The 27,674-nt window shown below is 36.7% G+C and overlaps 1 pseudogene; it reads left to right on the top strand.

The window, feature by feature from the left end:
• The first annotated feature begins 4,626 nt into the window (after window positions 1-4,626).
• The window catches only part of LOC130144326 (uncharacterized), a 97,229-nt pseudogene continuing 74,181 nt past the window's right edge, over window positions 4,627-27,674 (top strand).

The raw sequence follows: 27,674 nt of genomic DNA on the forward strand, positions 1-27,674 counted from the left end.
TGTGATCGTTAGTTTCTTTAAATAACAGAGAAGCTGCTTTTCATAATAAGTGACTTTAATTACAAAGAAACACACTAGTAAATAAGAGAAAATTCCTCTTTGGGAAAATGGACAGACAAATGTGATTGTACTGATGAACGCTAAAATATTTAGTTTAACATACAACTACTTCAGAACACTAAAAAGTTGTGTTGTTTTTTGTTTTTTGGGGTTTTTTTAATAAAGATTAAGCACTGTGTAACATGAGTAAATATATACATTATGCCAGAAAAGTTTATTAGCTAATTTTAGAGTGATTTAGGTACATGTAATTACCTTTGTTTCATTATAATCAAGCTTCCATCTGAAGAGAGACTTATGTTGTGTTTTCAGAGTGGCCTTCAGCAACAGCCACAAACATCTTTTTGTGACATATCTTCCCTGTACTAGCAAGCTTGTCTGCTAATGGAACAGCGTTGAAAACAAATTTTCAGTCTCCATTTTCCTTCTTATCCCCATCTGTGATGGGGTCTCCATGGCCCTGCACAAGTTCTGTGACAACTGCTTTACAATAATATTGCTGATAACTCTTTGACTACAAAGATCTTGCAGTGTCCCTTTTTTGATACACAAAGAGAGGATCTTGTCTTCCATTATCGATTCTTTGTACCTGGCAATGACTGTTGCGATTCTAGCTTACTGCGACATTTTACTCTGTGGTCTTACTCTAAATGAGAAAGAGGGGAGAATAAGGCTAGGGTAAGACGATCAGAATTCCTGCTGATGACAAGTCTACTTGAATATGATTAAAGAATGCCTCTGGAGCACCATGGTGTGCTCTGTGTTCTATTTTCAAATTCATCTTTTATACAGCTTTAGATGAATTGTGCCAATTCTGATTTGCTGGCATTATCTAAAGTTGCTTTTCCTCTTTCAGCTGTAGTAGTCTCTTTCCACAAGACAACTTTATTAACAATTGTTTTTTAAGTCTTGGTGCTATAGGCGACGACAATAAAAATATAATAGTTTTGTACCTCTAAGCAAACTAAAATTCCAAATCATATTAATTTTATATAATATTTTTGCTCAGGGAGGTCAGATTTTAGATTTTGAGTAAAATGTAAGCCAGGTTCTCACTATGTGAAACACAGGTCCAATTTAACACCTCTTCTTAATTCTCACTTTTCAAACATTCCACATCAGCTATATTTTTGCCTTCATGTCAGGTATTTCAGTAAACCAGAATGTTTTCTCACAGCTAACCATCTCTACTACTCTTATTTTCACTTTCAAAAGAGCTTTGTTTGGATGCCAACAGCCAACAATAAATACATTTCATAGAAAGCAATCCATTCAAATTGTTCAAGCCAATGGAAATCTCCTACTAACTTTTGGGTAAAGCTGCTGATTAGTAATAATAGCTTTGTGATACAGTAGTTGGGCTTTGAGTGAGATAATTAACCAGCTGCTGGCAAAACGGTGGCTGATCCAATGCTAATCCAAACATATTTTAATAGTAACAGAAGAACAGGTGTTCATGTATAATAAATCCATTTTCTCAATATTTCCAGGGAAATAAATATAAATGCTTAAAAGTGATATAGTAGAGGTTAGATCTCAAATGTAGCAATCAGAAGAATGTAAGCCAAGCATAAGTAATAACCAAAACCTCAAGTGAATTATTACATGATTCACTCAATGAACCTTTTCACCTAGAAAGGCTGTGCAAACTGCATGTTGTATAGTTCAGTGTACTTAATTTACTTCCTATTTTTTCCAGGTGATGTTGCAAATTCAGGAAACATTTTGGCTTTCCAAAATGTTATACTTTTCCACCATAACCTCCCAAAGAACCCATGCTCTTAAGCTTTTAAATTTAAAATGGTGAATTTGATTTTAGTTTTTGCAGTAACTAAATTTTAATTACGGAATTGGTATCTAGAAGAATAAGAGGATCAGAAGGATCTAGATCTAGATTTTGCCCTCTTTCAGAAGACAATGACAGCAGGACTTTTAATTTAAGAAAAGGTCACAAAATAAAAACAAAACAAAACAAAAACATAAAAAAAAGAAAAAAAACATGAAAAAAAGACTCAAAAGATAAATCAGAACATAAATAATTTCAGGTTATGTGAATAAATTTTGAGATATTATGATTAACGTGGGATATGGATGAGGGTTAAATTTTACCTCAGTTTAGCATAGCTAAATTCTTTAAAAATCAGAATATACAATCTATAAAGTAATAAGGAATCTTTGATCTTTTGCATTTCGACTTTTAATGAGAATCCCCTTTGCACAATTACAAGCTTATAGTGACCAACTAAGGAATAGAAATATGGAATTCTTATTATTAGACCAAGACAAGCCTTTCTGAGATGTATCTATCAATGCAGTGTACTCTATGAGAAAATACATTTTAATTAGCAGGTTGATAATCAGTTTTTAGGTGCATCTGCTTACACTTTCAAATACAATCATCCTACTACCTGGCTGAGTCAGGCTATTTTATTGCTTTATTTAATTTCAGTATCAAATGACCAATTCACAGAAGGATTCATGTATTTGCATTTTTTGGGGGTAGGGGGGTGGGGGTATTTTCATTAATTGACTTCACCATGTGTAATCAACTTTAAAAAAAAACAGTAGTTCAAAAGAACAGATTCAAAGATAAAGAAATATGCAAAATCTAAAAAATGGCATCTGTGAAGCAGATTTAATTTCTGTACTTCTAAATGTGCCATATTGTAATTACAAAGATTTAGGTAAATTTAACTACTTTATGTAAACTCAATAAGGCAAATCCAATTGTGTTTCATTTATTTTAAGTTAATTATGCCGTGTAATACATTTCTTTCAGTTTGCAGGCAGCACTGGCAGTGCCCAAGCTGTTTATGAAACTTCAAATTAGATTTTTGGATGTACTCAAGATGCAAAGTAGAGACAAAATGAGGTTAACAAAAGAATGTTCAAAATGAACTGAGCCTTATAATGTATTCCTTCTTTAAGACATACACATGATAGATATCTAAACTATAGCAGCCTTCAGGCATACCATTTTTCACTGTCCTGCTCAAGAAGGGGAAGGTAGCATTTAGGTAACTAAAACATCACAGGAGCAATGTTTATACCTGACATATATGTTAACTAATAGTCTAGAGTCATGTTCTGCCTTCAATTCCATGTCTCATACTTCATGTCATTGTCAGAAAAAAGAAAAGAAACACTTCCCACTCTAAGACTTCTCAGCCGGCTGGAGAACAAAATAAATTTTTAAGTTTATCTTTGGTGAAAATTATGATAATTTTCTACAAGTGTTCAGCACTGAAAATTATAACTTTTGAAGTGCAGACATGTAGCAGTTCCAGAAAAACTTTTATATTCCTCACAAAACTGGATATTTATTCATTTTTCAAAGTATTTTTATCATTATTCTAATATTATTCAAAACATTTCAACTGTTCCTTAGCTAGTCAGTTGACTCTCTTCATTCACTCTTTCTTCACAGGTTATTTCTTAAATGACAAGGAAAGAGTCCAGAAAACCCAAATGTACTTTATTAGTAGACCATTAGTAGTCAGACAATTTAACAAAAATGAAAGAGGAGAAGAAAAAATAAATTTTAAGTTTCTCACTGATACTCTTTCCCACTTTCATTCTGCCAAGAAAAGGAATAGTGAATATAATATTGGAAATCTCTTTTTTCTTTATAATGAAAACGTTTGAGGAGCTGTATTACTAGAAGAGTATTTGAAAGCAGACAAAAAATTGGACATTTTGGCCAGCTCCTTTCATTTTCAGAACTTTCTAAGAATCAGCATAAGTCAGTTTATCAGTGATGTTCAGAAGATACAGTTTTGGAGAGATTTTTTTTTTTCATAAAACAACTTGAATGATTGGCTGAATGGCTAGGCTGAAAGAGTTGTAGTAAATGTGGTAACATCTGGTTGGTGGCCAGTGACGAATAGTGTTCCCTAGGGCTTAATTTTAGGTCTACTTTTCTTTAATGTTTTTATCAATGACCTAGACACAGGAGTTGAGAACACACTAAGTAAATTTGCCAGTGATACTAAATCATGAGAAGCCATTGATGCCCTTGAGGGTAGATAGGCCTTACAGAGAGATTAGAGTGCTGGGCAATTGCCAACCATATAAAGTCTCTGAGGCATGCTGCTCTGGCAGACAATCACACCAAAGGACTGTGGGGAGCTTTCCATGAACCAAAAAAAGACGAAGAAAGAGCAGAGAGAGAGAGTGTGCCCCAATCCCCCCACCCCAGAATGGGATGTGCTGAGATACTAAAGAGCAACAGATCTGACTCAGTGTAGGCAGAGCCAAAAGTGAAGGTGACCAAACCTTCACATGTACAAAAGCAACCCCAGGGAGCTGGAGCAACCAGGAGTGCAGAGAACTGGGTGTGGCACTCAGCCAGGACATGGTGCAGAATTTGCACATCGAGGGTGTGTAGGGAAGGCACCATCACCCTTATGACTCAAGAGAGGTGAGCTCAAGTAGTGGTTATCACCCTCCCAGAAGAAACTTAGCTATGATTTTCACTTGGTCAAAACCCAGTGCTAGACGGCATGTGGTGAACCAGATATAGCTCCCATGTAAACATGCAACAGCCCAGGTCACAGGCTGCAGGGAATGCCTGAGCCTGTCACTGCTATCGGAGGGCAGCAGAGATACCAACTGCGTAAGGTGCGACCACGTGGACAATCTGTTCAGTCTGGTGCCAAAGCTGAAAGTAAAAAGGTTACGGAGTATCAGAAAGTGTGAGAGGGAGACAGACTGGTGGAGCCACTCTACTATCGCTAAGACAAATGTACCAAATTGACACATCACAAGAAGCAGAGGATCCCCTACCCTCTTGCTACCAGACAGAAGGAGGGGACCTAAGAGATGGGAAGGAATGAAAACAGGTCCCTGCTCAGGACAGGAGGCAAATCACCTCCCAGCCTACTTTACCTTTCCGTGTACCCCTATAGGTGTGAGGCTTTGGGACCTGAGGGCCATGAAAATGATGTTGGCAAAGACCCGTCCAGGCTGGAAGAGTTGCCTAGGGAGAGTCAGTCAATGCCACGCATCACTGCTAGAAAAAAAATAAAGGTGATTGTCATTGGTGACCCCACTCTGAGAGGAACAGATGGCCTGATATGTCAACCAGGCCCAGCCCATAGGGAAGCCTGCTGCCCCCCTGGGGCCTGGGTAAGAGATGTTACTAGAAAAATCCCTTGCCTGGTACAGGCCTCTGATTACTGCCCATTACTCATTTTCCAAATGGGCAGTGATGAAATCCAGATAACAAGAAGTCTGAGGGAAATCAAGAGAGACCTGAGGACCTTCGGGTGACTGGTTGAGCGATCAGGAGCATAAGCAGTGTTGTCTTCTATCATGCCAGTTGCTGGAAATGATGGTGCATGTAATTTGAAGATCACAAAGACCAATACTTGCCTCCAGGTCTGGTGTCACAGGCTGAATGTTTTTTATTGTTATTTTTATTTTTATTATTGGTCAGTTTTCATGGTACTAGGCCTGCTGGTGACAGGGTTCATCTGTCTTAAAGGGGAAAAAGCATCCTATGTCAGGAGTTAGCAGGGCTCACTGAGAGAGCTTTAAACTAGATTTAAAGGGGAGGGCAATAAAACCAGGCTCACTAGAAGTAAGCCTAGAGGCAACATGCCAAAGTTGGAGGCGAGATCAGTAACACAGTTGAAGTGCATCTATGCCAATGCCTGAAGCACGGGCAACAAACAGAAGGAGCTGGAACCTGTCGTGCAGCAGAGTTCTGAGAGAGCTGGCAGAGAAGCTTGACAAGCTACTCTCCATCATTTATCAGTAGTCCTGGTTATATTTGGGAGGTCCCAGAAGGCTGGAGGTTAGCCAACGTGATGCCCAACTACAAGAAGGGCAGGAAGGAGAATCCAGGATGCTACAGGCCTGCCAGTCTGACCTTGGTGTCAAGAAAGGCTATGGTGTAGATCATCCTGAGCACCATCACATGGCATGTGCAGGACAACTGGGGGATCAGACCCAGCCAGCAGGGGTTTATGAAAGGCAAATCCTGCTTGACAAACCTGATCTCCTTCTACAACATCATGACCTTCCTAGTGGATGAGGGAAAGGCTATGGATGCTGTCTACCTGGACCTTAGTAAAGCCTTTGACACTGTCTCCCACAGCATTCTCCTGAAGAAACTGGTTGTTAATGGCTTCAACAGATACATTCTCTGCTGGGAAAAAAACCAAGCTGATTGGTCAAGCCCAAATAGTGGTAGTGAATGGAGTTACATCCAGCTCGTGGATGGTCATAAGTGGTGTTCCCCAGGGCTCAGTGTTGGGACCAGTCTCATTTAATATCTTTATCAATGATCTGGATAAGAGAAGCAAGTACACCAATTGGTAAATCTGCAGGTGACACCAAGTTGGGCAGGAGTATTGATCTGCTTCAGTGTAGGAAGGCTCTGCAGAGGGATCTGGACAGGCTAGATTGATGGGCTGAGTCCAACTGTATGAGATTCAACAAGGAGAAGTGCCAGGTCTTGCACTTGGGTCACTTGGGACAGCATCCTGGCCTGTATCAGTAATATTGTGGCCATCAGGACTAGGGAAGTGATCGTCCCCCTGAGCTCAGCACTGGTGAGGCTGAACCTCAAATACTGCATTCAGTTTTGGGCCCCTCACTACAAGAAAGACATTGAGGCGCTGAAGTGTGTCCAGAGAAGGGCAATGAAGCTGGTGAAGGGTCTGGAGCAAAAGACTTACAAGGAGTGGCTGAGGCAGCTGGGGTTGTTGAGCCTGGAGAAGACGAGGAGGCTCAGGGGGGACCTTATTGCTCTCTATGACTACCTGAAAGGACATTGTAGGCAAGTGAGGGTAGGTCTCTTCTACCAGATAACAACTGACAGGAAAAGACAAACAGCCTCAAGTTACACCAGCGGAGGTTTAGATTGGATAGGAAGAAAATTTTCTTCACAGACGGGGTAGTCAAGCATTGGAACAGGCTGCCAAAGGAGGTGGTGGAATCACCATCCCTGGATGTGTTTAAAAAATACATAGATGTGTTGCTTACTGAAATGGTTTAGTGATGGACTTGGCAGTACTGGGTTAATGGTTGGACCTGATGATCTCAAAGGCCTTTTCCAACCTAAATTATTCTATGAGGAACTTCAACAAAACCAAGTGCTGGATTCTCCACCTGGGACAGTGTAATCATGGATGTATGTATAGACTAGGTGACATAAGTGTAGCCATGCAGAAAGAGATCTGGGGGGTTTGGTTGATGGTGAAATCGGTATGAGTCAACAATGTGCCCTAGTGGCCAAAAGGGCCAACTGTGTAGTCGGGGCTTCAGCTGGGATAATTTTAGTCACAGTAGCTAGTGCAGTGCTGTGTTTTGGATTTGGTGTAACAACAATGCTGACAGCACACTGATGGGTTTGGTTGTTGCTGGGTGATGTTTGTACTAAGTCAAGGACTTGTCAATTTCTCAGGCCCTGCCAGCGTGAGGGCTGGAGGGGCACAGGAAATTAGGAGGGGACGCAGCCAGGACAGCTGACCCCAACTAGCCAAAGGGATATTCCATACCATGAGACATCATGCTCAGTATATAAACTGGGGGGTTGAGAGCGGGGGAGGGCAGTGAAGGAATGGAGGGGTTGGCAGGGGAAAGCTGCAGATTGCTGCTTGGAGACTGGCAGGTAAAATTGGTCAGTCGTTGGTGAGCAATTGTATAGTGCATCAATTGTCTTCTTTTCTCCCTTCCCTTTGAATTTCATTCCTCTCCACCTTTTCCTCCTTCATAACTACTGTTGTTGTTGTTATTATAATTGCTTTTATTTTATTTTATTTTAATTATTGAATTGTTCTTATCTCCACCTTGGAGTTTTCTATTTCTTTCCGATTCTCTTCCCCATCCCTCTGACTGAGTGGGGAGTGAGAAAGCAGCTGTGTAGTACCTAACTACTGGCTGAGATTAAACCACATCAGTCCTTTTTGGCGCCTGATGTAGGGCATGAATGTTTCAAGATAATGACAGAGTTAATTCAGTAACTAAGTAGACTTAGTTACAGCTTCCAGTGTTAATTGATGTATTTTCATACTAAGATTCAGAAATTGTTACAAACTTCAGATATTCAATTTCTGATGTATTTTCATTACATAATAATAGAAAAAGGTAAAACATTAGTTTAGCTACACTTTTAACTTTCTATAATGAATGTTGACATTGTTAATGTTTATAATTTCTCTTTAAAAAACAGAAAAGAAAAAAACTATTGTAAAAAAAACCTAATACTTTTGAAGAATTAATTACACGTCAATTTAATTTATCTGAAGTTACTCATAGACCTGTGGTTTCTATTCGCAGAAGGTCCATGAACTGATCTGTTGAACATGTTCTCTTAAAATTAGCATGAAAGTAAGAACATGCTCTTACAAAAATATAGCTGTTCACTGAACAGGTGAATCTGATAGCAGCCTAGCCAATACTAAAAAATTATATTTCTAGCTTCATATTCTATTTTCTCATATGAATAATTAAGGTAATAAAACACAGGTCTAACACACGATATTGTCTAGTGAACTAACCAGAATTAGTTTCTCCAATGAAGATACATGGATCTCTACATTAAATTGATGTAGAATAATCTACTTTCTTGCTGGCTCTTGCTGGACCCCCTTCTTTTTTTTTTTTTTTCCCTGGAATTCACATTTGAACTCTACTCACTAGAAAATGTTTTTCTCTAGAACATGCGATTTTATATCCCGCCCAAGCACCAGAGTCTGTATTAAATAGAAGTGGTTAGGATGTTCTTGCCATGCCTTTATATTTTTAAGTCCTCTGTTTGCCTAAACATTTTTACCTCAAGGTCACTATGCTGGTTTTGGTTGGGTTAGTGAATTTTCTTCATAGTAGTTACTATGGGGCTATGTTTTGGATTTGGCTGAAACCAGTGTTGATAATACAGGGATGTTTTATTTACTGCTGAACAGTTCTTACAGAGTCAGCAAGTAGGCTAGGGGTGCACAAGTAGGTGGGAGGGGGCACAGCCAGGACAGCTGACCTGAACTAGCCAAAGAGATATTCCATACCACAGGGTATCATGCTGAGTATGTAAGCTTGGGGAAGAAGAAGGAAGGGAGGGACAATTGACATTAAATTATTTACCTTCCCAAGTAACCATTATGTGCAATGGAGCCCTCCTTTCCTGGAAATGGCTGAACACCTGCCAATGGGCAGTAGTAAATGGGCAGTAGTAAAGTAATTCCTTGGTTTGCTTTGTTTGTGTGTGCAGCTTTTGCTTTACCTATTAACCTGTCTTTATCTTCTATTCACTTTACTCTTCCAGTTCTCTCCCCTATTCCACCAGACTGGAGTGAGCGAGCAGCTGTGTGGTGCTTAGTTGCTGGCTGGGGTTAAACCACTACAGTTATTCAGTGGAAATTCCATGATATATAATATGAAGAAAAAGCAGGGGGGGGGGTGGGTGGGTGGGGTATCTTTAATCTGTATGTAATTTGTTGATTTTCATTTCACTAATGGTCCCATTGATCTTCTCTTAAAAAAAAAAAAAACAACCAAAAAACAAAAAAAAAAAAAACACCAACCCCCCCAATAAACCAAAACAAAACCACCACACAAAAAACTGCCCCCCCCCCAAAAAAAAACCAAAACCAAAAAAACCAAAAAACCAAAACAAAACAAAAAACCACAAAAAAAAAAACACCTCAAAAAACAACCCAGAAGCTTTTGGTCCATGATACTTTTTCTACATTACCTCCATTATGTATATTATGTCCATCTGCCCGTATTCATCCCTCTGTAAGAAACCCATTGTCTGATTTTTTTTCTATAACTCTAATTTTCATTACCATTTCCTGAAACACTCTTCTCCTGATAGGCATAGCATTTTCTGTTAGACATAAGTGTTTTTTCACTTCAGCTTCATGCAAAATACCACATCCGCACTGCATAACACTGTCAACCAAGAATTATTTTATCCATAATGAAATTGTGTATTCAAGATAGCTTTTATTGCACTTTTCACAAATGTTAAAATTACTTTAAAGTAAGGCATTGACTTGGACAGAAGTATAGAAATGTAAAAAGAATTCCCCTTCAGTTTTTCTGAGTTAATTTACAGATCTGAGAAACCCTGAAGAAAAATAATTTTGTGAAAATGAAAAGTACACATCTCCAGGGTTTGGATTCAGAATGTACTCATTTACCTTCTACAAGCAAATACCTCAAATTTGCAACATGATGGAAAGGTGAGAAAATGAAAGCTTAAACTTTGTGCTGAAGAGAGGCATTAAAAAAAAAAAAAAAGTCATAGGTTAATATTTGGTTTAGATTTCTAGGTGACTTTTTGGATTGCTTTCTTGGCTATGATGAAGCGAGAGAGATAATTTAAGAAAACTACCTTAACTTAGATACATTGTGAAAGGCTTACTAGTGTCACAGATTATTGAGAAATTTAGTGCTTCAAAGAGTTACATCAACTCCTGATTATGTTTGAAACTGTTCCAGTACCTTGGTCAGCGCTCCAAGTTGTTTTTCTTTAGCTTGTCACAACAAACAACCACAATGAGACAGGAAACAAAGGGTTTAAGTTCCATATTTGCAAAAGCTGGCTTTAGAAAATTAAAAGATCAAAACAAAATAATAACTTTTATTGACATTCCTTGGTGACAAAAATCCATCCTTTTGCCTCCAAAAGCTTTAACCTCCTGACTGGCTCACATAGGCAGTGGAATTGCACAGATATATTCACTCTGACTTACATCTTACTTTGTTACATCTTACTTCATAAGGTCCCAGGAAGGCTCCCAAATGTAGTGTATGTTTCTTATTACTAGAAAAATATTGGAGAAGGTAGGTATATGGTTTTCTTCTGTATTTGCAAAGTGCTATTACTGACAGACAAAAGTGCCCAATTCATTCTGAGGTCAGTTTCACTAAAATTTAACATGCACTATGAGGTGCATATCCTATCAACACTGTTGAAGGTATTTAGGGACTCAGTTTTGTTGCCCACTTAGAAGTGTTGAACACCATTTGGAATGCTCCAGGATGTTCAAGGACATTAAGGGTGTTCGGCCTTATGTAGCTAGAACTTATTATGCAGGCATGTCATGGGACATTTAGGTGTGGTTGTTGTAAAAACTGAATCATGCCACTCATGATTTAAAACTTATTTACTAAGCAGATATAGATAGCAGGTGGAGAGCAATTTCTGTTCTCTGATTTCCATTCTACAACACACAGTAAATATACTAAGAGTAATAAATGACTCAGGCCCTCCGCTCTTGTTTAGACCAGCATCACTGACCTCAGGGAACAGGACGTTTCCTCTGCAATGTGTCAGGTTGTGGCTGCCAGTTTTGCTTAGGTGTGTAGTGTCTTTGCCTACTGCATCCCTGAATGTGTGTCCCTTGCCAGTCTCAAGGGCTATTGATTCAAATGTCTTACTGGGTATAATGTTAGCAACAGCTACACAAGGAAACAAAATTAGTGTATTATTTCTTTGCTTTAGGATCTTCTGCAATATAAATCTAGTTGGTTATAGAAGTAGTCAAGGACTCATTTCTCTGTGCTTTTGTTTAGGCTTTACTTTAGTACATGGGTCCTACAAGAGACACAGACCTTTCTGTAGTAGCACCTGAAGATCAGCCAGGTCATCACAGGACAACTCAAAGGACACTAGACCCTTATGCAGGTACAGTTGAATTGAGACCTAGAAATTGGATTCAGCCTGGGACGCAAACACCTGAAACCCCATTATAAACATGTATTGTCAATTGAGACTTCTCGACATCTGAAACATTGCAAATGGCTGGCAAGGTTTGACACAACACTACAGAATACCATTTGTATTGTTGCATGCATCATCACCTTCTAGCCAAGTGAGATATTCCAGGGTGTTTAAAAAAGAGTAGATGTCTATTATTAAGGCAACTGAAGTTCCCTTCTAGTCAGTGCCCTCAGTTTACAGAGCAATTCAGCTCACCAAATGTAAATGTCTGATCTAGATTATCATATTAATCAAAGATTAATATGTCTAGAATTCATTAATTGTACTGAGTGGACCTGTTTTGACTAGGGTGTTTACAGACATTTAGCTGTTGTATATATACTTATATAAAGTATATATAAATTTAGATACCCGAATCTCACATTCAAGCCTACCTCAAATATTTTTCTTAGTCTTGAAAATATGTTATGCAATCACTGAACCTTAGCTAATCAAGTGTATGAAGTCATGAAGAATATTAATAAAAGAGGATATAGAAGGTGTTTTAAAGTAGATATATCATCAGCTTGGGAAATAAGCACACAAAAAAATCTCTGTATATAGGTATAAAAATAAGTAATTTCCACAATATTTTGGCAGTAGACCTTCATCTCTATCGCTGATTTATCTTCTCCTTCATTTTGAAAAGGAAATTCCATTTCTATCTCATGAATTACACCTCCCTGAGAGACTAAACTATTTTTTTTAAGGTTGATTTCAAGTAGCACAACTTTCAAAACTTGAATAGCGCTCATACGTATCTACTGGTAGTCCTTGGGGAAATCTTGCCCAGTCCAGAGACTTAGCTGTCATAATGACGGTCATACAAGTTTTATTTAGTCTGCAAGTAGTGGTCATCTTTCCACAGTTCTTTCAGCTATCCTTCTGCCTTTTGCAAGTTTAAAATAAACTACTTTTCCCACTGCATGCCATTTACATTACTTTGTCACCATCATCGGTTGCTACTTTCTCCCTGCAAAGAAGACTGGAACCTAACAGAGAGTCTTTGTAACCAGTAGGAGCAGTTCAGAACAGATATACGGAGTGTAGCCTATGCTGAATCATGTGCAAGCAGAGGAGCCAGACACTCTTGTCCCTTTCCAGCAGAAACACTGGAAACATCATTTATCCTTGCCTGGTTGGGGTTTTTATGGAAGTCCATCCCCTGATTTAGTCAGGGTAGTGCATATATGCCTAATTTCACTCATCTTCCATCCCTCAAGAAATTTTAAAAAAATGTTGAACAATTTTTTGCTCTAGAATTTAGGGAAAGCGTCTATATTAATCTCCCATTGACCTTACCAGAAGGACCAGGGCCCTGGTGACTAAAATGATTGGGAAGTTTTCTTTAAATTGATTTATTACTTCTTAGAAATCTGTCACCTTCAAAAGTGCAACAATGGGAATCGTGCTAAACATTCTACAAGATTTTCAGTCTGTTCTTGAGGTTTTCAGATGATTGTTTTTGCATTTCAGAATACATGAAAACCTTTAACTATACTTCATTAAAAAAGAAAAGAAAATATAATATTCAGTTAAACAGAAAAAAATAGGAACTTCAGAAAATACAAGAAATAAACCTTGAAAATTAAGAGCAAAACTGAAGCCAAAGAGTTTTTCACTGTTGAAAACTCTTCCATTATTATTGTGTGTGTGTGTGGTTTTTTTCTTCTCTGTTTTTTTATGATTATTGTTACAGGTTTTAATTTAATCATTTCTGTTCTGCTGGAGTTCTCTATGTTAAACACCAGTTGTGTAATTATTAGAGATTTGATTTAAACTACACTAGAAATAGATCGTATCCCCTTAACATACTGCTAAATATTTCTGTGTTTCCATTAGATTTAACTGCTTTAACCATACAGACTGCCTGCTTTAAAAATGTTTTCTTTTCAGTATTGATCCCCTGAATGGTTTTATTCTTCTATACTATATAAATATGTTTATCTTTTCTCATCAAATCATATAGTGGTCTAACATTTTTACTGGCAGGTAGAGGGAATTCTTTATAAATAAGATTTATAGAAGTCTTATGGTGTTTTAGCCTAAAAATCTTATAACCAGAAAACACCATGGATTGTTTAAATATATTGTGGCTTGAATTGCAAAGTTCATGTGTAACATAAGGAAGTATACTTCAGAGGACTTCAGTACAATCATACTTGAAGAAATTCAGCCTTTGGCTGTGGGACACAGAGGGGAACAAAGCCTTCCAGTAACAAAAGCCTGTGAGTAGCCCTTGACTCATTCTTCCCGTTCTCCAATACTCATTGCAGTTATTTTTAAACTGCATGTTATAGTATTTGATAGACCATACAGAAAAACAAACGGTGTTTTGTTTTCTTTTGTTTTGTGTTGGGTTTTGTTTGTTTGTTTGTTTTGGGTTTTTTTTTTGTTTATTTGTTTGTTTATATGGGATTAGGCATTGTACTTCATGACTTATTTCAGAATATGCGGAGACACCCAGGAGACCAGTGCTTACAAGCATAGATACATTGGAATTAGTGGAAAAACTCATGGTATTAAAGACAAGCACAAGCACAGATGTTTTCAGGAAATTAACACCATTCCCCAAGCTATTTATGCTCACTCCATGCTTTTATCATTCTGTTACATGAAGAGAAACAAGAAACTTCTTTGCAAGGGTAGAGGGCACTTTAACATTGATATGGCAGTAGCCTGGAAAAAATAGATATTCTAAAGTTCCACAGGTTCCTCCCAGCAATCTTTTTAAGACAAAACAAGAACTTTCTAAAGATACAGAGACATTTAAAGCAGTAAAGATGAAAGTGGCCGATGATTATTATATTGTAATATTGAACACTGAAGAAAATATCATGATAACATTTTACAAATTCATACTATGGCTATATGTAAAATAATTTCTGGTCTTCATAACTCAGGCAACATTTAGCAGGATTATATAAGCTTCTCAGAAAAGTAACAAAAATACCTAAACACAAGGGAAAATAATGTATTGTATAAGGAGCAACTGATAGATGGGAACGGAAATGGTAAAGGTTTGTAAAAACGTGTAGCATCAAAAAAGTGAATGAGAAAGTGGTTATTAATTCTCAAAAATATGAGAACTTTTGTTCATGAAGTAAAATTATGAAGGGGAAGGTATAGTCTGTTCCACAATAGAGAGCTTGTTTCTCATGCATTGTAAGAACCGTGGAGCACATTGCAATAGGAACTTGTGAAAGCAGCTTACACGAATGATAAAGCAGTTAGATAAACTTTTGGAAGACTAATGCAAATCTTGCTTAAGAAGTATCTGAGTTTCTTTCTGACTCCACCTAATTCAGATACCTTTTTTCAGTTTAAATACTTAAGAAGAGACAGAAATACTGACACAGCAATGTCATCATTGTGCCTAAGCTTTTATGGATGATCATTATCTAATTCTTCACAGGATCTTTGCCTCACTTAGATTAAAATTCATTCTAATCTGAATCAGGGTTAAAAGTTTAAGGTCATTTTATTTACATAACACCTACTTGGCTTCTTCAGAACTTGCATATAGTAGTGTATAGTAAATCAAGCATGAGTCAGAAAGACAAAGAAAGATATCTTATAAAGAATTTTATTTATTCTTCTAGTTAGTCAAATATGTTCTTTGTTCCACAGAGTTCTTGTTTGACACTGAGACATTGCTATCATTACTTATGACAAGTGCTTTTTAAATGTTTGTTCATCATTTTCTGGATGCCAGATTTGAGATAAAGATCAGATTTTCTAAGCAGGTGAAAAATCCCTTTTACAAATAATGTCAATTAAATTATACCACTATTTACTGGTATGAAATGCTAAACAGTCCTGAAAAATAACATCTGAGATGTCTTAGACTGGGTAGTCAATATAAGTAGAAAGGTTTTACATTGGTCTCTCCATATCTCAGTTCTTTGCTGTAAAATTTGAACTTTATATAAGTACCACACTGAGGAATTTATAACATAACTTTTTTTGGTTCTGAACTTTTTATTTTGTATTCAGAACAAGTTTCATAGTTTCTAATGAGTCAAATGAAGAACTACATAGCAGATCGGGGAGCAAGGGAAGAGAAAATAGAACAAATATACTGGGTAGCTGTTCAGTAACTGATCATTGTTGATTTCCATTCTGCTGAATGTGAACAAATCTAACAATGTAGACTGAACAAATAAAAACAAAATATAACGTGTTTGCACATGGAGATTAAATGAAAAATGCATAGACAACTTCCATACTGGTATTTTATAAATATCAGTTCTTAGGTTTGCAATATTCTGTTCTATAAGCATTTTCTTTCCTTATTACAGTGTGTGCATGTGTGTCTATGCATGTGCAGCTCATATATATATTAAAAATGAATACTTCTTAAAATTTACCATTCTGACAGATGCATGAAAGGGCAAGACTTAAACCTCCTTTGCTCAGTCTAGTGTCGCAGATTTTGCCATGTGTAAAAAGCAATTTTTATTTTCCAAAACAGCTGTTCACAAAGTGGAAATGTATTACAGATTATATAGTGAGGGAAGCAAAGGCTAAAGACAGCAAACAGTAATTTTGATTTGGCTCTTTAACCACATGAAAATATTCACTACATTGAAGCCAAAGTGGGATAAGGAGTTAACTTAGGTCTCATTAAAGAAATCTGAAGAAAAGACTCAAAATCTGCTGATTTTTTACTGAAATGTCCTTTGTATATTCTTCCCTCTTCTGTTTAAGTAACACTGTATTTAAGATAGCTGCTTTTGCCTTTGGGTGAACAAAAAGACTTGGAAGCAATACTCTTTCATTTTTTCTCTCTTTATTTATGACTGCCTATATGCTCTTAGACACACCATCAATTCAGGCAACAATTAACAATGTAATTTGAATACTTTTTTCCCTGTATCTCTATCATTATTGGAATATCTGAATTACTCTTTATAAAATTGTTTTATTATGAGATAAAAAAGTGATATCTCAGTATTCCCTTGATTCCTCACCTTTGTTTGGATTACACTAATATTTGTGACCAGTTTTAACCTGGGCTCAGTTAGTTATAGTGTGAATAAGCACTTTAAAGAAGTATAAAGATTCTCTAAAAATGCATTTTTAATAGAAAACTTGTCATATTTGGATTTTAGGACTATTTGATACATAGTTTGCTTTTGCAGTGCAACTGACTGTTCCCTATTAGGAAGAAATGTAAAAAATAATAATGGCATGTCACATTTTTCCAATGAGGTATTTGATGCATATATCCTGAAAGGCTCTTACAGGGTTTTTATTATTTTTTTTTTTCCTTTAAAAATGATATGATAGTAATGGAAAGCAAATTGTTAGAAAGCTTTTTGATTTAATTTCACTTCCTTTGGTTCATCCAAATTAAACCACAATATTTCATTTTGTTGGGTTGTTTAAATAGTTGATTGTCTTTTCTGTTTATGTATATTTAAAACACATCTAGATTACTGACATTTTCAACTTTCCTGTGTCTTGCCTGTTCTAGGGTGAGTGCTGGGATGTACAGCAGCCCTATACATCCTGCTTGCAGTTTACAGGAAATGCAGATTCCCAGTCCAGACAGAAGCTGAGGTACACTCTAGAAATAGGGGTAGGAACCAGGTCACAGCACACAACAAAAGATCAAGCTAAATGTAGTTAGAAGACATCACACTGTCTGCTTAGTAGAAACTTCATATGTATCTCAGTGTTTGGCCTGTGTGTTTAAAGATGTTCTGTACAGTATCTAGCAACTTCTAGTCTCATGCAAGGTACATGAAATGAAAACCACGCTGCAGTGGGGTAAGCTTGCTGAACACCTTTCATCCATGCTTATGCCAGAGGAAAACATTAATTATCTTAAGCGTTGCTGTTACTTAGTCTCTCAGTTTGGGAAAGAAGTTGTGCTAATTCTGAGTAAAACAGAAACCTATCAGATTTTGGCATTGAGAGAAGTAAAGTGCTGGTATTGAAAGTCCACCAGTACTAATAGTTTTTGTGTGGCATTAAAGGCTTGGGGAGAAACTTGATTTGAATTCAGGTTATTAAAGGAACTGGTAACAAGTGACCACTGAAATGGTGTAAGAGAGAGAGCACTCGTACAGACACAGAATGAGATTTTATTCCAATTTGCCCTTGATAAACATTTATAAACATTTGTGTAAGGAATAAAAATAATTGGAAGAGAAACATGCTTGCCTCATGCTGACAAAAAAACCCATGTTTGTGCCTAATAGATTGGAGAAATTGTTTGAGAATTGTTTATTCTTATGGAAAGATTGCCCTGTACAGTGCTGCCAAGGACAGTTTCAGCTTGAATAACTATATATATAATGACATCTAAGTTACAGTGACTTAACTTCTAAAGTAAGGTTAGACATCACTGCGTATTAAGGGGTGCATGAGGGTTTTGTATTGTTCTGTGGTTGTGGTGTTGTTTGTTTGGTTGGTTTTTTTCCTTCCTACTGAATGAAGGAATGAAACGTGGGATTAAAAGCCAAGTAATAAGGACACACTTTGTCTCATGAAAATGTGGTTTCTTTTTCCAGCTATGGGACCAAAGTTTCTCATAATTGAAAAAAAAGTTTGTTTATCTATTTATATTTCTACTTAGATGTGAAAAGAAATAGATAAAAGAAAAACTTAAAAGATCCAATTTCATTCCTGTTCACAGATACAAGATTATGGAAATAATGGGTTTGTTAATTTGTGGAACCGAATAAAGTGGCTGGGATTCTGCCTCTTGTATGTGGATTGTCCTGGACAGGAATATGCACTTTCAAAGTCTGTAAGTCGTTATTTGTACCAAAGGACCTGTGGTTTTCTCGTGAATATTCTAGTTATCTATGCTTTTAGGCTTTACTGAATTACTGTGCTCTGATGCGGTAAACCCCAATTATATATTCCTCAATATGGCTCTCAGATAGAAAACCTCAATGAAATGTTATGGTAGATTCAGCATATATCAGGGAAATATACTGTATTAGAACATTCAGACACCACTGCAGTAAAGATCTAATTGTTCCTTTTCTACAGTTAAGGCTAACATTCCCATAAAAATTGGTCAAAAAACTCTACTAAAGATGCCTGCTCAGGAAAAAGTCAATACAAATTATTAAGTTTTTGCAGTCATTAAAGACAGTAGTTGACATGCAACATCCTTCTCACATATAAAAGCAGCAGGGGTAAGAAAGGAAATGTCTAGTTACATGTATGTACTTTTAGAGTGTAATTTTTTTTCCAGTGTGATGTATGAATAATACAAGGATGATGGAGTAAGTGTATCTGAGCTATGATGTTAGAATACGAGGTTCTCCTTGGAGCCTTCAAATTCCAAGAAAAAATAAAAATTGGGCATAAAATGTCTTTTCTGTTTTGTTTTCTTCACTACTCAAGGAAATCATGTATTCCACACCTTGTTTACTAGCAGGAGATGAGAAGAAATAAGACGAAGTGCTGACTTCTGGAAGGAATACATTGCCACACTTTATGTAATGTTTGTATCTTTCTTATTTCAACAGGGCACAACATGTGTAACACCTACATTACAAGAAATATTCCTGTTCCTCTGCCTTCTGCCTTCCATCCCCCTGGGACCATGGTACGGCCACATAGTACAAAGACAGGGACACAGGGAGTTGATATAAAATACAGGAGTTGTTGTCTATATGGTCAAAGATGAAATAAACTAGAGCAGCTGTCTCCCAGCGCACTATCTTCAACAGTAAATAATTCCCTTCTGGAGTACAACTGAACTAAATAGTCTAAAGAGAAGGTAGATAAAACTACTTCAAATGAACTAAACCAAATTCGAAATGAAAACCAAGGTGAAAAAGTACATTTCTGAGGTTGATTATTAAAACAATGACACTTCACTTAACACACTGTATTTTATTTCTACTTCATATTGATTTGTTCTTATGGATGCTATCCACTCAGGTGTGGGTATGGATATTTTTGAGTTATCTATATATGTATTCATGTACAGACGTAGGTATTTGCTAAGTTCAGGGGAAGGATTTTGATTATTTCCTTTCTTTCTTGAGCCCTTATAATGGAACTTTATTTTGTTAATGAAACAATTTTTTGGTTGTCAGTTTGCTAAGATTAACAAGGAACAATTTAACAATACTTTTGAGATAAGAACATAAGAAGAATACATATATTACATCAGCCTAATATAGACTGACAAATTCTGTAAGATATTTATCTGTTAAGTAAGTTTCTATACTATCAAGGAACAGACTTTGTGGTGACGCAAGTCGAGGTGGACTGAAAAGAAACACTACGTCTGCGTGGCTGGGTTCGGACAAAATGGCCTTTATTGTTTATACAAACTATTTATATATCTTAGACAGTGCAGGTGTTAGACCCTGATAGGTTTTTGTGTCCTTCTTCTTGCTTGCTATTTGCTGTTGCTGTAGGTGCCGGTATGCTTCCGGTTCTAAGTTCCGGTTCTTCACATCCTGTTTACATACCTGACAATTTGTGGCTGTCTTAAAGGTACACAAATAAGTCTTTGAAGTCAACTAACTTGTCTGCAGACCCGCTGCAGACCCCAACAAGACTTCATGACTGTGTTATAGGTATTGCTTTATAGTTTCTTGGCCAACTAATTTCCGGGACTGCTTCTTTCTCTCATGACTGCAGAACTGTGGGAGTTCTGTGCAGTTAGCTGGAGCACAGTGGGCATGGAGAAGAGCGGAAACCATACTCTAAATGTAGCTTCTCTTCCAAAAATTAGCTGATGAGGTATATTTAGTTAGGTAAAGAAAAACCTCTCAACAGTTGTAGCATTTATCACACAAGCAGTAAGGTAATAATGAGGAAAGCAAAATATCTTTTCTGAGAGGTCTTGTTCCTGCAATTAAAGGTTAATTTTCACTTCACTGCTATTGGATAAATCATGCCAACTTTTCTTAGGCTCCATCCCACCAAGCATGATCAGACTACACAAAGTAAGCAATCACCCACAGTAAATCTCAAATAGTATTATGTGTTTCATGTTGTAGCAGTGAAAAGTTAGGTTGCCATGAAAAGCAGCAAGAATCTATGCTGTCCTTGCTGCCAAAATATTATAAGAACAAACCAGATGTATTTTTAAACTACAGATTTAACATTTATAAGGCAAGGAACAAATTTACCTTGTTTTAAATGCATGGGTAACCTCTGTAAAAAAACAGTTGGAGTTGATAATAATTATGACTCATTATTATATTGCCCATTTGAAAGGCTGCTCAAGAGAGTGATATGTTTTTATTAACAATAATTAAATATCCTCTTTTAAAATAGTCTTTTTAAAGCTGGCAACTAGGTCTAAGGGCAAACAGTAAGTGGGCTGTATTGAAGATCAGTGTACGTGAATATCCATTTGTTCGGGTAATGAGACACAAAATTATGTTGAAGCAGAGTGCAAATGTTGGGAGTCCATGACCTTAAAATGTTTAGGTTTATGTGTTGTAGGTACTACATGAATAATCATGTGTTTATTTTCATAAAACAGCTACCTGTTGTTTCAGTGGAGTTACTGAGAAGGAAAAGTACTAAATTATGAAACTAATTACACTACAGGGGAAGATACAATTTCAGCTCCTCTGTACTGCAAAAACGTACATTCAAAAATAGTAACTGGATAATGAAAGAACATGAAACGTTCTGTTTTTAGGCACCTTCACTTGTTTTGAAGGCTTTCTGAGAAAAAATATTTCTTAGAGGTCTCTGACCATCAGCTGTTATGATAATATCTCACATACAGGTTTTTCTGCTCTCGTCCTCTCTCTTTTAGACACTGTCACCTCTTCTTGATTCATGCTATCAGCTTAAATTTAACTTGTTCTGAACTGATTGAATACTAATTTCTTTCTCCCTTTCTTTTCTGCAGCTCCTGTTTCAATCATCATTTTTTTATGGACCTGTTCTCCTTCATGTCACTTTCTTTTCTCCAAGCTTGTTATCAGCCTCAGAGCAGCAATTCTGCCTCAGATCAATAAAATACATCTTGCCATTCTAATCTGACCCAGATAATTTCTTTTTTTCTTTCTTTATGAATCTTTTCATTCCACTGGTTATTCATTCAGATTCCTTGGCATTTACGATATTTTTGAAAATCTTAATGTTTTTAAGGTTAAGAATAATCTTCCTACTATTGCTAGCTGCCTAGATTACTCAATATTTTCCTTGGTGATTTGGATCATACCAATGACCTGCCAATGGTACTTTAATGAGTTAAAGGAAACTACAGAGAGAAAAGAAATAATCATATTTTGAATAAAACAAAAAGTAATGGTCTAAAATACAGCAAAATGTATACAAAATTAGCATTAGTGAACACATTTACCAATGTCTCTAAGGCAAAGAGCAGGTTGTCTAGCTAGGTTATGAAATCTCCAGCAGTTAAAGTATTTTTAAAAAGTTTCACAAGTATTTGTAGGGAATATAGGTAAGTGATGCAGGAATATCGTTTCAGGCAGAGACATGACTTTTCAAGGTTGCCTCTAGCCTCGTTTTCCTTCTAGCCTGGTTTTCTAGTCTTCTGATACATGTAACAAAATGAATCCCCTTCTTTCATTTGTTCTGCACCCTTCATTTATCTCATAACTAAGAAATTTCCCTCTTCCCTTCTACCAACACATAACAAGAAGAAATCTCCAGTTATGAGAAGCTCAAGTAATATTCAATATGTTGTATTCTGGTTTCACTCTCCAATGTCTTCTGCTTGCATGTCATAGCCCTTTCTGTTTTTTATTTAGCTTTTCCTCTTGTTTGACTTAAAGAACTTCATACTGTAACTGTTTTCCAATATATTAACGACTCATATTTGCAGTGCCAGTGTGACACCAGTTAAGTTTTTGCTTGAGATCTGAAAGAAAGGTGAGACTATGCCCCAGTTAATTCACCTTTATTGTGACTGAGCTTGTAAATCTGATGTTCAGTGCAGTGCCTGAAAGGGCTCCCACACTTTTACTTGATCACAGCACCCTGTGCTCTGTTCACAAAGTATTTTGTTCAAGAACATTTAATATGTTTTAAAAATGCCTTCCCCTTGCTATTTAAGAGTGCCTTGTTATTTTCAGCTGTTTTCTATTAATGCAGAGTAAAAATTCATGTACAGTCTCACCATAATTAGTTGGACTACCTGTAAGTTATATGTTACCATCTAGAAAGAGGAAAGATAAAGGAGAAAAAATGCATTCTGACTACATAAGCCAGAAGAGAAAATAAGCATCTGAGAATGATCATTCAGTACTAGTGCTAGGATGAGAAAAGGAAGACTGTTGTAGATTTTTTTTAGAAATAAATTCCTCTGTTTTAGGAAACATCACTGAATGCTAGCAACTGTTGCCTAATGCACAACGCAACACAGCAGGCAGCAGAACTGAGCTATGGTAACATGATTGAAGAGAGAGAATAACAACATTATTAAAACTTAGAGTGTCCATGCTTTCTGTTTTATCCAACCTAAACAAACCTTGGGCTTTATCATCCATCCAAGCAACTCACCTTACTTATAATTGGAGTGATCTGGCTATGTTTTCAACATTATTTCAAAATTTTTGCCTTAAAATGTTATTTTCTACATGATTTGCATGTTTAAACATATTGACTACTCTGGATTTTATTGGTGAATTGTAAGTACAGATGAACTGTGCTGTGTGACTGTTTTGAATGTGGAAAACTTACAAGATGTCTTTTTTATTTGTGAAGTGACTGTATAATATGTTCATATTAAGCTTCAGTAAAAACAGATGGTGGCTTTGAGTCAAGATCCTCTGAGAACATTTTATAACCCCATCTGCAAAGTGCAGTAGTGTTTTTAGCTGTGATAGTTTGCTGCTTCTTTTATCCCATTAAATATCCCAGGTGAAATGGGATTAATATTATGATACTAAAGAATCTGTAAAAGCAGAACACTGCAACGAAATGTGTATGGATGTGTTGACAAAGTATGAATGCCTTAAAATTTTTCACGTGATCAGGATTTAAAGATTAGTTGTCTATATTGCAACCTGCATCCCCAGAGCATCCCCAGCAAGACAGTTGCATACACTGAGCCATCTAGAGAAAAAGTAATTGTGAAGGATAGCCTGTGATTTCTTTTATATATCATGTACAAAGCTGACTCAAGGTGCACTTAAACATATTTGTTACATAGTCAGCCTATAGAAGTGGTTTTACTGAGTTGCTTTGGTGTATTTTTTTTTAAGACGTCAAAAAAATGCATTAAAGACTTTTTCTAAAAGAAGGGAAAGATATCAAGGGGGTTACAAGGTGACACAAGGAATGTGGCTTCGTGTGCTCACCAAGCATTTAAGTAGTGAAATTCTGTGAGGTTAAAAATAGATTAGAAACTCTTTAGAAGTTCTGGTGTTTTGACAGTTCTTTAAAAGGATTTTGAAGGTTAAATCAAGAAGCTTTTTTTTCTTTCCCAGCATAATTTCAAATAAATAGCTTAAAGACAGCCCATTATTGCTATCTTTTTGAGGGTCTGTATATTATAGACAATATAAGAGTTCAGCAATAACATCTATGAAGCTAGGCAGTTACAAATGTTGTAAAGTTTTAGAACCCACCACCAAAAGGGAAACCCTAATAAAGGAGATGGGTAAAGTTATTTTAAAGTGTTATCTTCTTATGGGTAAAATGGCTAACTAAATTGCATAGATTCTCTGCTATAATCTGTATTTCTTGACAAGAACCTATGAAAAAAAATTCTGAAAACACTACTTAAATTTTACATATTCAATGATACCAGATTGTTGTATATGAACCTATTAACTTTTCTTACAGATTTTTTTCCCCATATTAAGAATGTTGAATAAACAGGTTTAGTGTCAATGTTGAGAAAGGCTGAAACACAAAAGGGCTGGTTAAATTAACTCTTTTTTTGTATGTCTTTGTCTCTCCCCTAGGAATTCTGTAAATTTTAAAGATCTGTTGGTTTGCATTCGCTGAAGAGGCAGTTAACATACATAATTTTTTTCTGTATACACAGAACTGATTTTTAGTACCTAACTCCCTTCTCTCATATCTTTCCATACTTTTTTGAGAACAAAGCAGCACTGAAATTTCTCACACCAAGCAAGTCTAAACCAAACTTTAAAAAGAAATCTACTAAGTGTCAGGGTAAGCACAGCAAAGGAAATTCAATACTTACACAACATTTTCTGATATTGTATCTCACTTATTCATTTTATTCAACATCAGTAGACTCAGGAAAGCAATAATCTTCATCTGTGAAATATGTTCCACCCCTAAGGTATTACACATCGTGTTATGATGTTGTAGGAGCTTCACTTGTCCTTGGTGGGCTTTGCTGGGTCGCTTATGAGTCGAGCAGGCTTATGTTTGGTAAAGAAGTTAGTACAGCACAAGAAGATTCCTTCACTTTGGTTTCCCTAGATGGATCAAACTGATGGATCCCATAGCTCTGGGTCCTTCTCAGCTGAAGTGAAGAGAGGTAACTGTTTCCAAATGCAGTGCTGAAGTGGGTTAGCACACTCACCACAAGCACAGATATTTGTAATATCCTCTTTATCCATCTTTTTCAGGTTTTTTGATGTGCGTTACAATGTGTGTGGGGGTTGGTTGGTTGTTTTTCAATGTTTGTTTTTCCCACTAGCCATCAGAGTGGAGCTCATCGAGGTGGATGGGACAACAGTATTTCTCAAAAGTTATTTCATATTCTGCAAATGTTTCAATGGCTGTGTCTTCATGTTTTCAATGTATTTTAAGTAGCCAGAAAAACTAAAAACTGATATGAAAGCATGATCTGGAAAATAAGGACATGCTTATACAGACAATATGACTGGCAAGAAAAATAAAAGATGGTTAAGCTATTGTGAAAGTTCAGTGGTTGCTGTCACTTTATTTTGTGGACTTTCTAGAGGAGAGAAACCATCCCATCATTCTGAAGGAATTACTTTATTCCAGTGTACAGGATGCAGCCTACAAAAATCCCACGCTCTAACTCCTCTTTCTTAGCCTTCCTGCTTTCTCCCAGACATCTTCATAATCAATAAAAGTAAAATATCCAACCACTACTGGAAATTGTAATAAAGATAAATAAATAAACAGGCACGACAAAGATGAACTAGAAATATGAATTTGTGAAATTATTTTCTCTTTAGGATGCAGACCGTATCCCTTTATTCTCTTTTCTCTTAAGGATAGAAGAAGATGACCTTCCCTGCCCAAACTGCTGTTATCCATGAGATACCAACTAAGCATCATTCCTTCCATCACAAGAACTAGGTATTGACAAATGCCTTTACGTTACCAAATGATTGAATATGCATAGAGTTAGAAAAAGCACAGGTAGCTCAAAATAAACCTAAGATGGCAATTTTTTGCACCATAGAATACCCTTGCCATAGCTATTCATTGTTTATTGCCTGCAAACTGAGTTCAGTGCCTCCAAAAGCTATATGCACACTTCGAATTTCTAATATATCCATGAAGATAAGACAGTCAGGAAGTTCTTGAAGTAAACATACATGAAGCAGTAGATCCAGAAGGTTGAATTGGATGCAAATACTCAGTTTTGCAAACTGCCTTCTGCCTCATTTGACTGTAATAGATGTTAAAAGTGTTCACAAATAATCAATACACAGAAAGATCAAGTGTTTAAATAGGATTTTATCTAAATGAGATCTATGGGATTATACCATGCCACTTTTCATAGAAAAAGGAATTAGCTGCAATTTGTGAAGCCACATGTTAGCCAAGGTTATGTGGTTCTGGTTGGTTGTTTTTTTGGGTGCAGGGGTTGGTGAATATTATGAAACGCACAGAAAGCATCTTATTTTTACACAGCTTTACTTCCTTCCACATGTTCAGCTGCAATTTTCTGTATGGTACATTAGACTGTCTACTACTGTTTAGTTTGCATACAGCACAGCTAAAACCAAACATAAACATTTGGTGTAGTAAGGCAAAAGCAGCTTGATTTGTCTTAATTGCTAGTGTATCCGTTTTAGAACTAGAAGGTGGTTACGATTTGGTGATACTTTGGGGACAGACAATTTTCCTAAAGCTCGTTCCAACCGTTTGTACCCTGGTAAAGAACTTTTTGTTTTGAAGAGTAGTACAATGGACACACATAAAACTGTTATGGAAATAGCATACAGGGAAGACACATGGACTTTTTTAGCCTGGTATTATGTAAAAAACTAGCCCTGCTGGAGCTGGTACTGCTAGATTTCTCCTCCTGTCCATTCTACATTGTTATTGGATAAATATAATCTATAGTCTGCTCCCTTGGTGTTTGTTTTTGTGTTGTTTTCTTTTTCTACAGAGGATCTGTGAGAGCTGTTTATTTCTCCTTGTCATGGTTAAAGGCCAAATGACATTGTGAAAGCTAAATGGACTTGGATACCAAAGCACTTTAATCACGGATACATACAATTTTACAAATAACATTACTTTCCTGTGCTGTGGGGGAGATGGTGCAGTGAGGGAAATAAATGAGGTGGTGTAGCACAGTGTTTTCTTACATGTTCTTCCTGTCCTGCAGCAGAGATGGCACAGTCCTGGAGAGAGCTTGGACAGGTCAGTGTGGCAGTGCCAGCCGTGCTGTGCATAACCATGGAGCAGGACTGCAGGGTCCACTGAGCTCTTTTTGTTCCTTGTATTCCCTGGAGATTACAGGGATGATCCCGGTGCAGGATTGTGGGGTTTCCCTCCATAGAGTCTCTTCCAGAAACTTTTGGCTATCTCAGTATTCTTAGGTGTCCTTATTTATAGGATAGCCTGTTCAAATGGTGTCACCACTTTCAGATTTGTTGTCCCTTGGCACTCAGAACCTGCTAGTTCCACACCATTCTGACACTTCTGCACTTCTTGATTATCAACAGGCTGTTTGCATAGCTTGGTTATCTATTCCGTTGAGAACAGTGGAACTATCCTGTCAGTTGGGACAAGTGGTTGATCA

Source organism: Falco biarmicus, chromosome 2 (genome assembly GCF_023638135.1).
Source record: "Falco biarmicus isolate bFalBia1 chromosome 2, bFalBia1.pri, whole genome shotgun sequence".
Taxonomy (NCBI): domain Eukaryota; kingdom Metazoa; phylum Chordata; class Aves; order Falconiformes; family Falconidae; genus Falco; species Falco biarmicus.